The 16,006-nt window shown below is 38.5% G+C and overlaps 1 pseudogene; it reads left to right on the top strand.

Moving 5' to 3' along the window:
- The first annotated feature begins 379 nt into the window (after positions 1–379).
- LOC114305897 (uncharacterized) lies at positions 380–1,220 on the top strand (annotated as a pseudogene).
- The last annotated feature ends 14,786 nt before the right edge of the window (positions 1,221–16,006 follow it).

Below are 16,006 nucleotides of genomic sequence, written 5' to 3'. Positions count from 1 at the left end.
TATGCGTTTCTATTAGGTGGTTGGCTAATAGATTCCCCTTTCTACAGCTTGTATTGTATCTGTCAACTACACAAATAATGTGTTCTTGCACATGTGTGCTTTTGGTATTGTTGTTTCTTGGCAATAAAGAGTTTGTGCAGCATTTGTGCTGTTTAGTTGCTAATATACATTTTTTTAGGTGGATGTTTTATGATTAAGCCCTGTGCTTAACCTGTGTTATCATGCCATTCAAAATGCTCTAGACATCTTTAGAAAAAAAAAACAAAAAAACAAAAAAAAAAAACTTGTTTTCTTGATTTGGGTGTAATATCTATATATTATGTTTGCAATAATTGTTCACTCAGGCTTTCATAACTCTTTATTGCAGTGTCGTAATTAACAGCAGGAGATATGGATGATGAGGTTAATCATTACATCGTTCTGGGCTTACCATCTGGTGAGGAAGGGATTAAGATTTCGGAGAAAGAGATTACAAAAGCATATAGGAAAAAAGCGTTGGAATTACACCCCGACAAGAGGCGGGACAACCACAATGCACACTCTGACATTCAGCAGCTCAATGCGTCATAAGCGATCCTCAAGGATGAAAGGGCTAGGAAGTCATTTGATGATCTCCTCCGAATTAAACATGAGAAGATTCACTTCCAAGTACAACTGGATTTGAAGCGCCAAGCACAATGGGATTCGAAGCGCCAAAAGTTGATGTCTGACCTTGAAGCAACCGAACGAGCTGCTTTTGCTTCTGATTCAGCAACAAAAGCTTGGGAAGAAGAAGAAGAGAGAATTTTTAAGAAATTTAAAGACGAAGTTGCTAGAATTTGAGCAACACACGCCAACAAGGTTGGGAGTGGGTTAAACAAGGAGAAGGTGCTCAAGGTATCATGGGAGAGGATTGGTGAGGATTATAGTGCTGAAAGTTTAAGGGAGTTGTTTGAGAAGTTTGGTGAAGTTGAAGATGTTGTAATCAAGAGTTCGAAGAAGAGAGTCAATGCGCTTATTGTGGTGGCAACTAAAGATGATATGGTAAGTTAGGTTTGTTAATTTTTTTGATTGCTTACTATAGTGATCCTTAGCATTTTGTGTTATTGCTTACACAACGATGTTTTATTCAACAGGTTTCTGCTGCCAGAAATGTGTATGGGAATCTCTCAAATCCTTTATGTGTCCTACCTCTTCAACCATCCATAGCTATTTTTCCAAGCAAGCCAGAGAAGTGTTGAACCTGCTGGTCCAAAGCTAACTAGCCATTTTGGTGCTGGATTTGAAGATTTGTTGAAGAAAGTTCAAAAGGTATGAATATGTTTAAAGTTTGTTGTTTTTTTCTTTTTCGGCCTGAATGATTTTTATTATCCCGTTATTCGATTGCTTCATAAATTGATGGAATTTGCATATGTCTCCATGTGTACCCTTTTGTCTGTTTTGTGAAGTCGACTCTTACAATCGCCACCCATTTGTCCCACCTACAGCATGACAACTGAGTTTTCCCTTTTCAGTTTCTTGTTTTAAAATATTTACTACTCGATTGATTACTGTAGACTGTGTGCTACATGATCTATAATATTTGGCACTTCTTTCGTATCCCCCTCATACAAACTCCGGATCCTCAATCAGTAAATTAGGTATTAAATGAAGTCGGTCTAATAGCCAAAGAAAGAAAGTTATAACTCCTATCACCATTAGAAATATGCAAACAAAATTAGCTTCTTATATTGAACAAATTTTAGATCAACATTATGACAAACAACTCACACTACAAGAAAAATCACTTTTGGCGACTAAATTTTTAGTCGCCAAAAGTCGCCTTTTTACCTTCCCCGACTAAATTTTTTAGTCGCCGGTTTTGTCGCGAATAAACGGTCGCAGAAGGTTTTGGTGACTAAAAAGGTTTTAGTAGGCAAAAAGACAGGTCTTGAGCGACTAAAGTTTTGGTCGCCAATACTCAATTTCACTGTTTAAAATTATACATTTGGCAACTAATCTTTTAGTCGTCAATAGTTGATGGAACGCGGACCAAACTGTTTAGTCGCCAAAACAAATACTTTTGGTGACCAATAGTTTAGTCGCCAAAGGTTGTTCGGTGGAAAAAAAAAAAAAAGGGCTAACTTTTTTGATTTTTCTGAGATTCGAACCACCAACCTTCTACCTTCTAAACCTTTAGCAACACACTCCTTCCACTATACCCACTACAACATCACATGAATATATATGCAATATATATTATTTATATACTATATTGACCCGTATTAATTTAAAACTATATATATAAATATAATTATTTTTATGCAATATAATTTATGTAAAAAATAAATTATTTACTAAAAAAAAATTGAAGCCACTTTTGGCGACTAAATATATTATTTAGTCACCAATAATGTAATTTTGGGCTACTAAAATATTTTTTAGTCGCTAAAAAAATAAGTTCCGATTGAAAGTAGCATTTTTGGCGACTAAACCTGTTTTTAGTCGCCAAAAACATCCCCTTTTGGCTACTAAACTGAATTTTAGTCGCCAATTGCCTGTTTTTAGCTACTAAATTTTTTTTAGTAGCCAAAAGCTTCACTTTCAGCGACCAAACTATTTTTAGTCGCCAAAACACGTAGAATCGGCGACCAAACTATTTTTTAGTCGCCAAAACCTATACTTTTGGCTACTAAATTATTTTAGTCGCTAAAAACCATCACTTTTGGCTACTAAAAAATCTTTCGTCGCTAAAACCCATACATTCGGCGACTAAATTTGTTTTTAGTCGCCAATAACTATACATTTGGCTACTAAACTCTTTTAGTCGCCAAAAGTCTTCACTTTTGGCTAATAATTCCATTTTAGTCGCCAATTGTGCTACTTTCAGCGACGAAAATTTGGTTATTAGTCGCCAAAACTGCTTTTCCTTGTAGTGTCAGTAAAATTTGTAAAGTATGGTGTCAGACAAGTAAATGGCAATATTTCAAAGAAGTCGGTAAATGCAAAAATGTGAAAGTTAAAATTAGTTAATGTTTAATAATACTTCCTTTACCCCCTTTGACTATCTTTATCATTTAGAGTTATGTTATGCATATGGATTTCTTATTTTATTAAAAAGGGGTTTCCATGATCATTATTTTTTAAAAAAATAAAAAATTGTGGTTATGGGTACACCAAAAACTCCATCCTGCTCCTCAATTTCATTTTATCATATGGAGATCAATTATGCAGAATAATATGATTGGGTTACACTGAATTTTACCATTGTTCACATGTTTTGTTGAGCAATGCCTATACTACTATCATGTTTTTGTTAATTTTGTTTTGTTATATTACATACATTCTATGGGACCATTACTAATGATGGGCTTCCTTCTCTATTGCAGGTAATTGCAGGCAGTTCTATCGCAGATGGTTGCAAGGCGTTAAAGCCAGTTAACCAAATGGAAACCCTATCTGCTACACCATAGCTCACCCCATGTGGTGGTGCAACAGGTTTCCACATTAGTGAACCCTCTGGTGGGGATTTCGAGCCTGCAACAAGAGCATACAAGGGGCATTTCAAGCATGCCATGGAAGTGATCTTTCTGCAGCTCGGTTTTCTTTTCTCACTAATTTGTGGAATGGGTTCTATTGCTTATTAGCTAATACTTTACCCTTGAAGAGAACCTTTTGTAAATAATTTTGGTTGTACAGATTCTACAGAATTAAGGACAATCAGTTACTTTCCAGGGTGCCATTCCCCGATTGTGTCAGAAATTATTAATTAGATTTGTGTTGGTATAGAAGAACAGGATGGCGATTTCTAGTTCTGTTTTGGCTGTCGTGGTTTGTTGTTGCCTATCAAATGGTTACTAAACTTTCTCCTAGTTTCTTCAAAATCAAGGTGTTGGTATTCCTTATTAATTCTAGCTCATTTCCTGGTTGTTTTTTCTTTTGGGTAAATAATGGTAAGAGTAATTGCAGTTGCTTCACTCAAGATATGTATGCTGCGGAATGTGTGACAGGTTAAGTTTTGAATTAAAATGCTGCAATGCTTTCATTATGGTTTGTCATCTGCTGTGTCATTTTTCTTTCTTTTAGGTCACGTTTGTTTTGCCGCATCAGTGGTAGGACTGGAATAAGATTGATAGGGATCCCATTCATAGCTTGGACTGGATTAAGATAGATAGGGATTCATAGCTTGTTTGGTTGTGAAACTAACAATCGGATTAGTAATCCAATTGGATTCACAACCTCGCTGAGCAGTGGGACTAGCATAGCTGGTTTTGACGTGGGATTGAGAAATGAGTCCCATGGGATTAGTGTTTTAACGACAATTTGGACCTTAGCCCATGCATTTTTGGCAGAGCACTGTTACAGTGGTGGTGGATATATTTATTTTGTGATTAATTTATGTTAGAAAAAAAAAAGTTTGGTAGCAAGGTTTTGTTGTCTAGAAAAATGCTAGGGGAGTGGTGGAAAAGTATTTTGGTGATAATCTACAAAAATAAAAGAGATGTTCAAAACTGTAACAACTATAGAGGAATCAAGTTAATATGTCATATAATGAAAGTGTGGGAGAGAGTGATGGAACGTCGATTGCGAGATATAGCAGAGGTGTCAGAGGGTCAATTTGGGATTATGCCTCGTAAGTCAACAATTGAAACGATCTATCTTTTGAGCAGAGTAATAGAAAAGCATAGGAAAAAAAAAAGAAGAAGAAATAGACATTCATATGGTTTTTATCGATTGAGAAAGCATATGATAGAGTGCCTTAGGATATAATCTGGTAGGTGTTAGAGAAGAAAGGGATGACAAAATGTTACATTGATGCGATTGGGGATATGTATGAGGGTGTGGTGATTACTATTGGATCGTCTGCTGGAGAGATAAGTGAATTTCCAATTACGGTAGGGTTACACCAATGGTCAACCTTAAGTGTTTATCTTTTTGCTTTAGTTATGGATGAGTTGACGAGAAATATTTAGGATGATATATCATGATGTATGATTTTTATAGATGATATCGTGTTAGTGGATGAGATTAGAGAATGAGTTAACCCTAAGTTAGAGACTTGGAGAGAAGCACTTAAATTTAAAGGATTTTGGACAAGCAAAACTAAGATAGAATACATGGAGTGTAATTTTAGTAACAATAACAACGGAAGCAGAGGAGAAGTGAAGATTGAGAACCAAGAATTATCCAAGAGTGAATATTTTCGTTGTTTATGATCGATTATCACAACGGTTGGGGAGATTGGAGCGAATGTGATCTGTATAATCAATGCGGGTGGCTTAAGTGGAGAAGTGCGTTTGGGATATTGTGCGATAAACGATTACCCACTAGACTAAAAGGGAAGTTCTATAAAGTGGTTATTAGACCAACGATGTTGTATGTGATGAAATGTTGGACAACTAAGAAACAACATGTAGATAAGATGAGTATTGTTGTTATGGGAATGGTAAGGGGAATGTGTAGCAAGAATGGAAATGATAGAGTTAAGAATGAGTATATTCGAGAATGGGTAGGAGTAGTACCACTAGAAGATAAGTTAAGAGAGAATAGATTGAGATGGTTTGATCATATACAACGAAAACCAACAGAGGCTGTCACGCCCCACTTTTTATTACTCGGATTTCCATTACCGAAGCCATTATTATACATTCAATTCCAGAGACAACATACATAAGCTCATTATATATATATAAGGAATACATAAGTAAGAATTCTCTCATTCGAATATAAAATGAATGCAACCTGAATTTATATTTAAATAAATTGCCCGTAGGCTTACATCATTTAAATCAAGAGGAAGGGTTTAACCCTTTTACATCAATCGCATTCCGCCGACACATAAAAGGCCCCGTGGCCAACAAATAAGGAAGATTCGCGACCTTGTAGCACATCTCGATATTCACCTAAAAAAGGATTAGCAACATTGGATTAATATAAAGTCCAGTAGGGATCTCAACATGATCCTCAACAATAACAACTTACAGATAGCTATGATCATGAACGCTAGTCTCATACCATATAAATAATGTGATATTTTATAACCAAAGTGCACTTACATAAATACTTTTCTCAAAAACATTCCGTTTATTCAATAACACCAAGGTTCGCTTTTACTACCCATTTCTTCTTTAAACAATTATTACACGATAACCTTATTTTCCTTTTGTGACAAAATACCACATAATAACCTATTTTATTTCCCCTCTTTTTCACTTTTTTTTTTTTTTTGAAAGCACGTTCACCAAATCCAATGTCTTCACATTATTTATACCCAATACACAACCAAAGTCTAACTCCACACGTTCATCACATTCTAAATCTTAAACTCATAATTTAACGAAAAACCTACAATAAAATAATTTATGATAGGAAACACCCTCTACCCCTCTCTAGCACGTCCAAATATACAAGAACACATCTACTCAATATATAAGACAATTCATCCTTACAAAATCATAATCATCATAACACATGACACACACAGTCAAACTAAGACAATAATAATAAATAATCTCTGCTCTACTAGCCTGAGGCATGGTAAGCCAATGATACATCTTTCCACAATGAAATGCCAATTTACCCGACACCAGTTGGAAGGGAATGATACCTCTACCAATTCTTCAGGCGCTAGTAGGAAGGTAATGGTATCTCTAATTCTCAGCGCAGCCAATTCTCCAGACGCTAGCTGGAAGGTAACGGTACCTCTGATTCTCAGCACATTACACATTTTCCAACCATCACTTCATACAACATTCATAGACAAATCGAGTGTACTACCAACACATAATGATTTCAACATTCACAATGTCATCCTCCACCGATGACCAAGGACAAAACCTCTAAACGACATACGTTAAAACCAAGTAATCCAATCATCAAATTCTTATGAGGTATTAAGTATAACAACAACAACAATATTCTAGGATTTTCAACTTCTACTGAAAGTTCTATCTTAATTACAAAAGAGTTATAAATGCCTCTACATTCCAATGTTCATTTCCAAAAATTTTAATTTACAGTACGTCAATTATGTATTTATATATATAACGAAACTCCTTTCTTTCATTTAACAAAACCCCAAATTCATGTATACTCAAGCTAAAATCCATTCACCTCAACTCGACAAAAGTGTAAACCGATGATTTCTAATCTCATGTTTTGCCCCATTTTTAGCAATTAACGAGCTACTGATTTATTATCCAGGATTATGGACACCCAAAACAAGGTTATTACTAAAATTCATGAAACCCGATTAAATCTCAAAATCAATCAACAATTCATTATTTAAATCCCTTAGCTTATGACATGATTAATTTCACAATTTCAATCCTTTTTACCCATTAAGCACTATTACACAAAAAAAAAAGAAAAAGAAAAAAAAGGGTTTTATCTCTCTCTAAGCATGAATATGTTAAATCACACCCCAAATTAACTTAACAACAATTTATTCCACAAAATCTCAATCTGAACATCCAACCTTAGATCCCCTACGATGATTTTCAAAGAAAAATCCATACCAACATGGTTTTTATGCAATAAAAACATACCACATGTCTATCTATAACATAGGTATTGAAAAAGATCAAAGAAATCCCTACCTCAAGAGAGAAGGGGAGAAGGAGCTCAAAATCAACTTTGCCGGAATACGATCTCCACGGGTCAAGATAAAGCCCTCGACATGCTCATCATTTTGGTATAAGAAACTAGCACCAGAATCCCAATGGATTCTTGGGATCCAAAGAAAATGCAAGGCTTTGGAGAGTTTGGGTAGAGAGAGATGAGAGAAAAAGAGAGATAGATGATAGAAACTAGCACCAGAATCCCAATACATAGTTGTAAAGCATGAAAAATGAGGCAGAGAACGCGCCTGGCCACATGTGCGGCGCCTTCTCCCGCACGTGTGGAGCAGCCTCCCGCACGTGCGGCTCCCATCCCTGCACGTGCGGTCTCCCTCGCACCTCCACTCACACACCTGCCTTTTAGGCAGTGTGCACACAGCCCTCTCCCCCGCTTCTTGCACGTACGGCCCCTCTCCCACACGTGCGGCCCTGGCCCCCAGCCCGAAAAAAATCCTTGGCTTCTCTCCGGACACTTAGGAACTGACCCCGCACCCTCCGAAACGAGTGAAGACTCAGAATCGAGACAACCACAACAGAAAATATTTTATGAAAAAAAAGAAAAAAAGAAAGTTCAACGACTTACCCGGTATCTTAACACCGATAATTCCATCATAACTCAAGATAACGAAGCAAAATACGCACCGGTCATTACAACCTCCCCACCTTAGGAAATTTCGTCCCCGAAATTTAACAACGCCAAAATAAAGCTAACACTTGAAGAAGGAAACACGGTACCAAGGAAGACCTCCTAACTAACCAAGGAAACACAACATCAACTTTCGGCTACAACCTAACTTGGAATATCTCCCCAACTTTGGGTCTGACATCCCGGAGCCCAAGGACACAATGAAAAGAGTAAGGACGTCTCGTCAACCCATACTACTCACTGGGCCTATGAGACAAGAACAACAACCACAACAACAATGCGCACACCTAGGGCATCCACCACCACAAGCCCAAACATTCCCCAACGCTTAACACCCCAACATGAAGGGAACAAGGTTTTCACTGCAAGATCCTTGGTTACCTTACTCAAAAGGAAAAGATTACAACAAAACCCGACCCAAGGCAAGACTCCGGCCTAACAAGCCCTTACAATAACCAATCGATCCACATAACCGAACATACAAGTCCAAGATTTAGCAATACAATACGGTGGTTATATTCTCCCAACTATAAGGGTATAATAATTAACAACTCAACCCCCCCCCCCAAAAAAAAAAATTCATCTTTTTCTCAATTCTTGGAAAAAATCATTTCTTTACATATAAGACATTTTCTCAAAGGTCTTCAAAACTCACACCTATCACAAGCCAAAATACATTTTCTGCCTCTCAAGCAAGACCCAAATTTCATTTATTTCCAATTGCATTCCCATATAACAACGGGTGAGCCTCTACCGTCACCCAATAATGCCCATCACCCACATGGTGATGCCACAACCAACATCAACATAACATTTCTACAATAATAATTAACAGAGATAATAACGGTGCCATCAACACAAAATACCACTATCATGCAATTTCATTCGGTCAATATCATTATTACTATGCAATTTATCGTCCACGCAAGGTAACAAAACGGGCAGATAAACAAGTTACAACTAGGATTGTTCATATCATCTCAAAAGAAAACTCTATTTCTCATTTGTACATCTTCTCAAAATTTATTCAAATTCACACCGTTTTTCAACAAGATTTGTGTCATAAACTTCAAGTAAAACCACTTTGTTTGTAATTATTTTCCCAAAACAAACCTTGAAATCTCACCCCAAGGGTTTTAGTTCAAATAGAATTGTCATGAAAGTTTTCAAAAGCTGATAATCACCTCCCAATGTATTTTCTCAACAAATAACCGCTGAATCCCGACCATCTCCCAATCACATTCATCACGCTTACAGCGACTCCAAAATGCAAAAATTACATTTCCATAACAACAACAATCAGAAATAAACACGGTGCTAAAAGAAACTATGCAACACGCATAACTTTCCAAACTTCGAAGGTTCCATACCAACACAAACATTAACCTAAACAACTATCACTTTACTCCGATTCACGAGTTTCAAAAACTTACACAGAGATGCGCACATTGATAACCACACACATACGCAAGGCTCAACGCCCCAAGCATAACCCACGGTACAACACCGCCTTCCAGCTAAATTTGTGCTAAATTTCCAAAGGTTCAACTTTACAACCCACATCTAAACCATTCTAAAGTGACTATTTGTCACCTGCCTTAATATCGATCAACTGATTAATCACCCAAGAATTTTCCACTCTCGGTCTTCAAACGTCTACATTCTTCTCCTGCCCCATTTTCCCAGAGGCAAGTTTTCAAACACCGTTCCACATACTCCTAGGGTCTTCTCGGATTCCCCAAAATAGACTACTCCACCATTGTCCCCGTAGGAATTCTACTGATACGCCTAGATGGCAAACACGTTCTTATATTTCAACACAAGACCGAATAGGTCAATGACGATCACACAATCCGGATCACACGAAACAATTCTTACCAATGATACACTCGTTACCTAAGAACACAAACCCTTCATTACTCTAGTAATATTTCGAGCATCTACCCATGAAATTCCTTTCCCACTAAATCTCTACCCAAAACCTAACAACACAACAAACTTATTCCACCACATATAATAACTAACTCATAACTAACCATGACACAACACTACTCTACTCTCGAGCGATAGGACTATAACGAACTCACTAATCAACAATTCAAAACACTAAGCAACACACACAAGCACTATTCTCACTACTCCGAGATGTGAATCTCACACTCCCTTAGACATTCCTACATAACCTCCTTTAATCTCCACAAAACTCTAAGGTCTCACACTTCCTTAAACTTAACACAATAAAAGCTTTAAAATTTTGGCCCTCATCAAAACATTGCGCTAGTCACAAAAATTCCACAAACTCCTCATTTTCCACCAACAATTCCAAACTAATTAAGAATCAACTGCCATCACATGGCCATTACAAAATCTAACATCTGATATATAACAACACTAGGATCATCAATACCCTTAACAACTTTTCATCACACATATATAAAAGAGTGTTCAAGACTCATTGCATGCGCAACACATAAAGGTAAACAAACAACAATATATATACATATACAACACATAACCATGGTGCCTTAGCATCCTACAGCACACCGATCAATAACAAAAGCTTTACAATTAATAACATAGATCTCTAAAACAAAAGACCCTCTTAAGGGTGATACTACCACACTGGTTGAAAAGTTGACCCTCGCAAAGCTCTCGAAGCCTGCCCCTTTCGGGTCTGGTACTGATATTGTCCTCGACTGGATTGATGGAACAAAGTCCGACTAGATTCTGAAACACTTGAAGAATTCACATGCAAAGGGCAAAAACATCTAACATGGCCCTGTAAACCACAAGTAAAACAAACAGTAGTCTCCCAACTCCGAGTCTGGCTTAGAGCTCGAACCTCACTGGGTCCCCCAACGGACGAGCTTGAAACCCCTAACAAGGACAAGGACCGAGTCTGGGAGTGAGCATGCGCTCACCTCCACCTCTTACTAAGCCTAGAGTGCTTATGAACTGTAGGAGTCACCGAAATGACCTCCTTTCTAACCCAACCAACGCTGCTAACCATGGCCTCCACATGGGCCGCCGCCTTAACTAAAGCAAAATCATTCTTCCACATAGATCCAACCACCTTCTCCTGGATATCATCACGTAACCGCCTCTCAAACTCATAACAACTGTGTTCCTCTGTTGTCACCAACTTTGGAGCAAACCTCGACAAACTAGTGAACCTCATCTCAAACTGAGCCAAATGAGTAGCATCCTGGCATAACTCAACAAACTGTTCCCTCAACATTTCCCGAGCAGAAGGAGGGAAATACTTGGCCAGGAAGGCCTCGGTAAACGCAACCCACGTGGCACATACAGTATCCTCCATTGACTTCCTCCAATAATTCACATCTCCTTTCAATTGGAAGGTCGCCAAAGAAACCCTCAACTCCTCATCCTCGACTCTGAGCATATCAAGAGTCATGGTAATCTGTTCCAACCAATTCTCCACCTCTAGCGGTTTTTCCTCCCCTAAAAACTTCAGTGGATTGGAGCGAAGAAACTCCTTAGTAAGCTTAAAGGTACGTCCATTGTCCCCCTTATTGCGAGCTAGAGCGTCTTGCACCGCTCTCACAACCTCTCGTGCAACTTCCTCACCGACAGCTGATGTTGTAACGACAGGTCCTAGGGGAATCGCCATGCCCCTACCGACACCCCTACTACTCATCCGTCCTCTATTTCCTCGTGCAGACATCCTATAAAATCCCAAAACAAAACAAACTTAGGGCACATCGCAATGACCTCTAGAGGCACACACTCACCACCGCTAAACTATACAACACAGTTAACCTCCAAAACATACAATTCTCAAAGCATATAAACAATTAAACTTCTAAGTACATAACCAAATCAAGTCCACAAAAATAGCCACTTGTTCCGAAACTCCTATAGACGCGCTCCTGGGAACTCTCCGACATTTGGGCTTGCGAGGGGGACGCGGATCTCGTTTCGTTCCGAGCTTACTGCTACAGTTCGGACTCAATGTCACGGTTCTGAATCTGGTCTCGTAAAGTGTAATGCAAGACCGATAAATCACCAAAGAGTCCAAATTCGACAAATTGTTTTGAAAAATTGATTTTTGTAAAGAAGTGCCAAACATGGACTGCTTTGTCAGATATAGAGTCGCCACCTAAATATTTTATTTTGGGGGAATTTAGGAAACCCTGACTCGTGCTTAAGGCCACGTGTCCATCATCACCAAAGTTGCCCCGGCTCGGGAACTTGGGTACGATTGGGGAAGGTCATGCAATGAGCACCCCCGCTCGCCCGATCAAAGATCGGCATATACTAAGCATGATATCTTGTTTTCGAAAACACATGTGTTCTTATTCCGGTTAATTAGCTAGAATTACTATGTGATGCGCACAGCAAACAAGTATAAACTAGATCGCCTAAGTTGGAATAAAACATTGCATATTCGTTTGTTTGAAAACGGTTCAAAGTTTGCTACTCGTAAGTAGGCCAAATCACGGATTTCAATTAATTGTTCCAATTCAAGTAACCCAACCTTCACCCACAGACATTCAGGCAATTATAGCAATAAGCAATTAGCCTCATGGAAAGCATGCTTTCATGGCAATCAATAACACACGTGCAGTATGCTAAAGTGTAAACACTCACAGTATACTCCGAGCCAAAAAAACAACTAGTTAGTAATCAATGCATGATCCTAGTTCATGTTAAGATGGCTAATGCAACACATGCAAAATGCGACTAGAAATAGGCTCGGCTATTCTAAGATGGCATATGAGATGCAACATTTGATGACATGTATTCAACTTGGAATTGAAATACAATGCAGTTAGTATGATGCGCCAAGCCCAGTGCATGCAAGACAGGTGAATGGATGCAAACATGCGAGCATAAGTATGCTAATTGAAAATGACCCTAAACTAACCATCAAAAGAAGATAAGTGAAAGGGAGAAATACGTGGGGTTGGAAGACATGCACACACGCACGCACACTTATTACAACAATATGCCCTCTCGACGGAGGGTCCGAATAAATAATACAGACCAACTAATTAACTAACTAACAAGCTAATTAATTATTACATAACCGAATGAATAACTAGCTACAACTAATTATTACAAAACTTAATTAATTAACAAATTGACTAATTAAATTACAAAACCAAATGCTAATTAGGAAGTAGGGAAAATAGTAAACAATGTTGTTCCAGCTCTGGTTGGGGGAGAAGAGGATGCATGCTCGGTTGCCACCCCGAAAAGCTCTCCGGTTGCTCTTTAGAGGATCTGTCTGCAGGGTGTCCTCAAGGAATTCTTGCTGAACCTTACCAAAACCAGTCTGGGGAATACACCAGTGGCCTACCGGCCATGGGGAGCCATTGCCAACCCCCCTGCCGACCAAGAATGAAGGACTGCCGGCCATCTGCAAGGCACTGTCGGCCACTGATGTGCTGTGACACCAAGCTGCAGTAGAGCACAAAATAGAGAAAATGAAGGGTCTCCCAAGGGTATGTATGCATTATGCCACCCCATATCACCTCAAAACATCAAGGGAGAGGCATAATTGGATCCAAGACCATCAATCATGCATCCCGATGCATGATGGCCAAAAATCCAACTTGTGCAATTAAATGTAAAATGAATGTACAAAAAAACACATAAATACCTAGAACTCTATCATAGATAATCAAGAGCGTCGGCAACCGAGAATTGAGACACGTTTCATCACTTGAAGTATGAAACATCCCTCGTTTCTCGTGCTCGGATTATCACTTAATCCAAACAACAATGGAATACAAGCATGGCATATACAATGCGACTCAAGCATGCAAACATGTGCTGCAATATGAACAACCTAACAAGGCTAATGGCATGCACAATGCTAATGCACGCAACAACTAATTATACACAATGCAAACGATGGCATGCTCAATGCAAACGATGGCATACTCAATGCAATGTAACCTAAGCATACATAATGCACAGTATAAGGAATAGGCAATGCGATGTAATGCAAGCATGCAAACAACATGTAATCAACCATGCTCAATGGACTTAAACCGAAATGGACAGACCTCAGATATGCCCAAATTAGTGGCCAAAAGTGTTGGAATGAGGGCACAAAAGCAAGGTATGCATGCACGATGCATTAGCCCAAGAATTAAAGCATAAAGACACAACTCTCAAACATGAGCAAAGAGTGATAATCATGATAAGATGGCAATGAGGTAAACTCTGAAATATCATGTAAATGGATGCCAAACCCACTAAACAATGTAAGCATAGCATGCTAGGATGTTCAAAGCACGAAACTAGCAAAGGGACTCAAGCCAAGGCCACATGAATCAAACCCTAAAGGGCCAAGGACAACCAAAACAGTCCTAGATCATGCCAAAATGAATCTAAAACATGCATAGACCAAGGCCAAAATAAGTCAAAATGGAAAGCATAAAGCATGGTGTAAGTAAGGCCAACAAGAGGGATTGCACTACACTTATTACAACCAAACATGGCATGACTTAACCAACAAAAAACAGAGTTATGACATAATAAAACAAGCCCAAAAACCCACTAAGATGGCATCCTAAGGACCTAAGCATAGAGGCATGCACAATGATCCATTCATGAGGCATAAAACACTAACTCTTCAAGGCATTGAAAGCATGACAAAGGCAAGTGTTTGACCATGAAACATGGACTGGAATAACATAACAAGTAATGCCAAATCATTGAAATAGGTCGAGTGACACATGCTAGTGGGCTCAATGCATAAAGCTAACAAGCTAGCTTGCACTATGGCTATACAAAGCAAGTCATGCATGACCAAATCAACATAAACCAGACCTTAAACATGCTAAAACATGAACAAAGTCTTCTTGAAGTTAAGCCAAAAGCATGCTAAAACGACATTTTAAAGCATGAGACACATTAGGCTAATTCATGGAAATGCTCTACAAGTGCATGGAGCATGCAAGGGTCAACCAAACCAAACCAAAGTAGAGTCATGACATGGAAAAACATCACTAAAAACATGCTGAAATGGACTCAAACCCAGCTATAATGACATGCTACTTCATGAAGCATACAAAGCTAGTTTAAGAGATTTACACTACAAGTGTATTAACCATGCATGGAGTGACAAAACCAAGTAAAAATAGTGGCATGCCATGCTAAAATAAGCCCAAGTACAAGCTAATGTATGGCCAACATGAATTTACCAATGGTGCTCACACATGAGGCATTCAAAGCAAGTAAACAAGATACAAATGAAAGGGGATGACCCTCTCCTATTTAGGACACCAAAATCACCTTTCCACCACTGAAAATCCTTTGGATTTCAGTGGTAGAATGGTCATGCAAAGGCTTCAACAAGAGACTAAAGGGATGGCTTAAAACAAGGCCTAACATGGCCTAAGAGGGGGTAAACCACCCCCAACAAAAAAGTGACCTTAAACAAAGGTCTAAAGCACGCAAAACTAGAACTTTTTTTAGTTGAAAGCAAGGCCTAAAAAAATATGCAAGGATGGCCAAAGCGAGGTAAAAATAAATGCTAAAAAGGGAAATATACTCACCCTTGAAGTTCAACTTCAAAAACAGCAAGCTCTGAGGCTAAAAACCAAGTTTCAGAGCTCAAGTAACACTCCCAAAAACCTCAGCTCAAAGATGGTGGTGTACCTCTATGTGTTGTAGTGCAAAAGTGCAAGAAAAATGGACTTTAGAGTACTATTCTATGCAATATAGAGAGAGAGAGAATGAGAAATATAGGCCCCGTTTGGTAGAGCTGTGGGAAAGTGATTATAGCTTATAGCTTATAACTGTGAAC

This window comes from Camellia sinensis, chromosome 7 (genome assembly GCF_055761805.1).
Source record: "Camellia sinensis isolate YWXY chromosome 7, ASM5576180v1, whole genome shotgun sequence".
NCBI lineage: Eukaryota > Viridiplantae > Streptophyta > Magnoliopsida > Ericales > Theaceae > Camellia > Camellia sinensis.
This window is presented reverse-complemented; position numbering and strand designations above follow the sequence as displayed.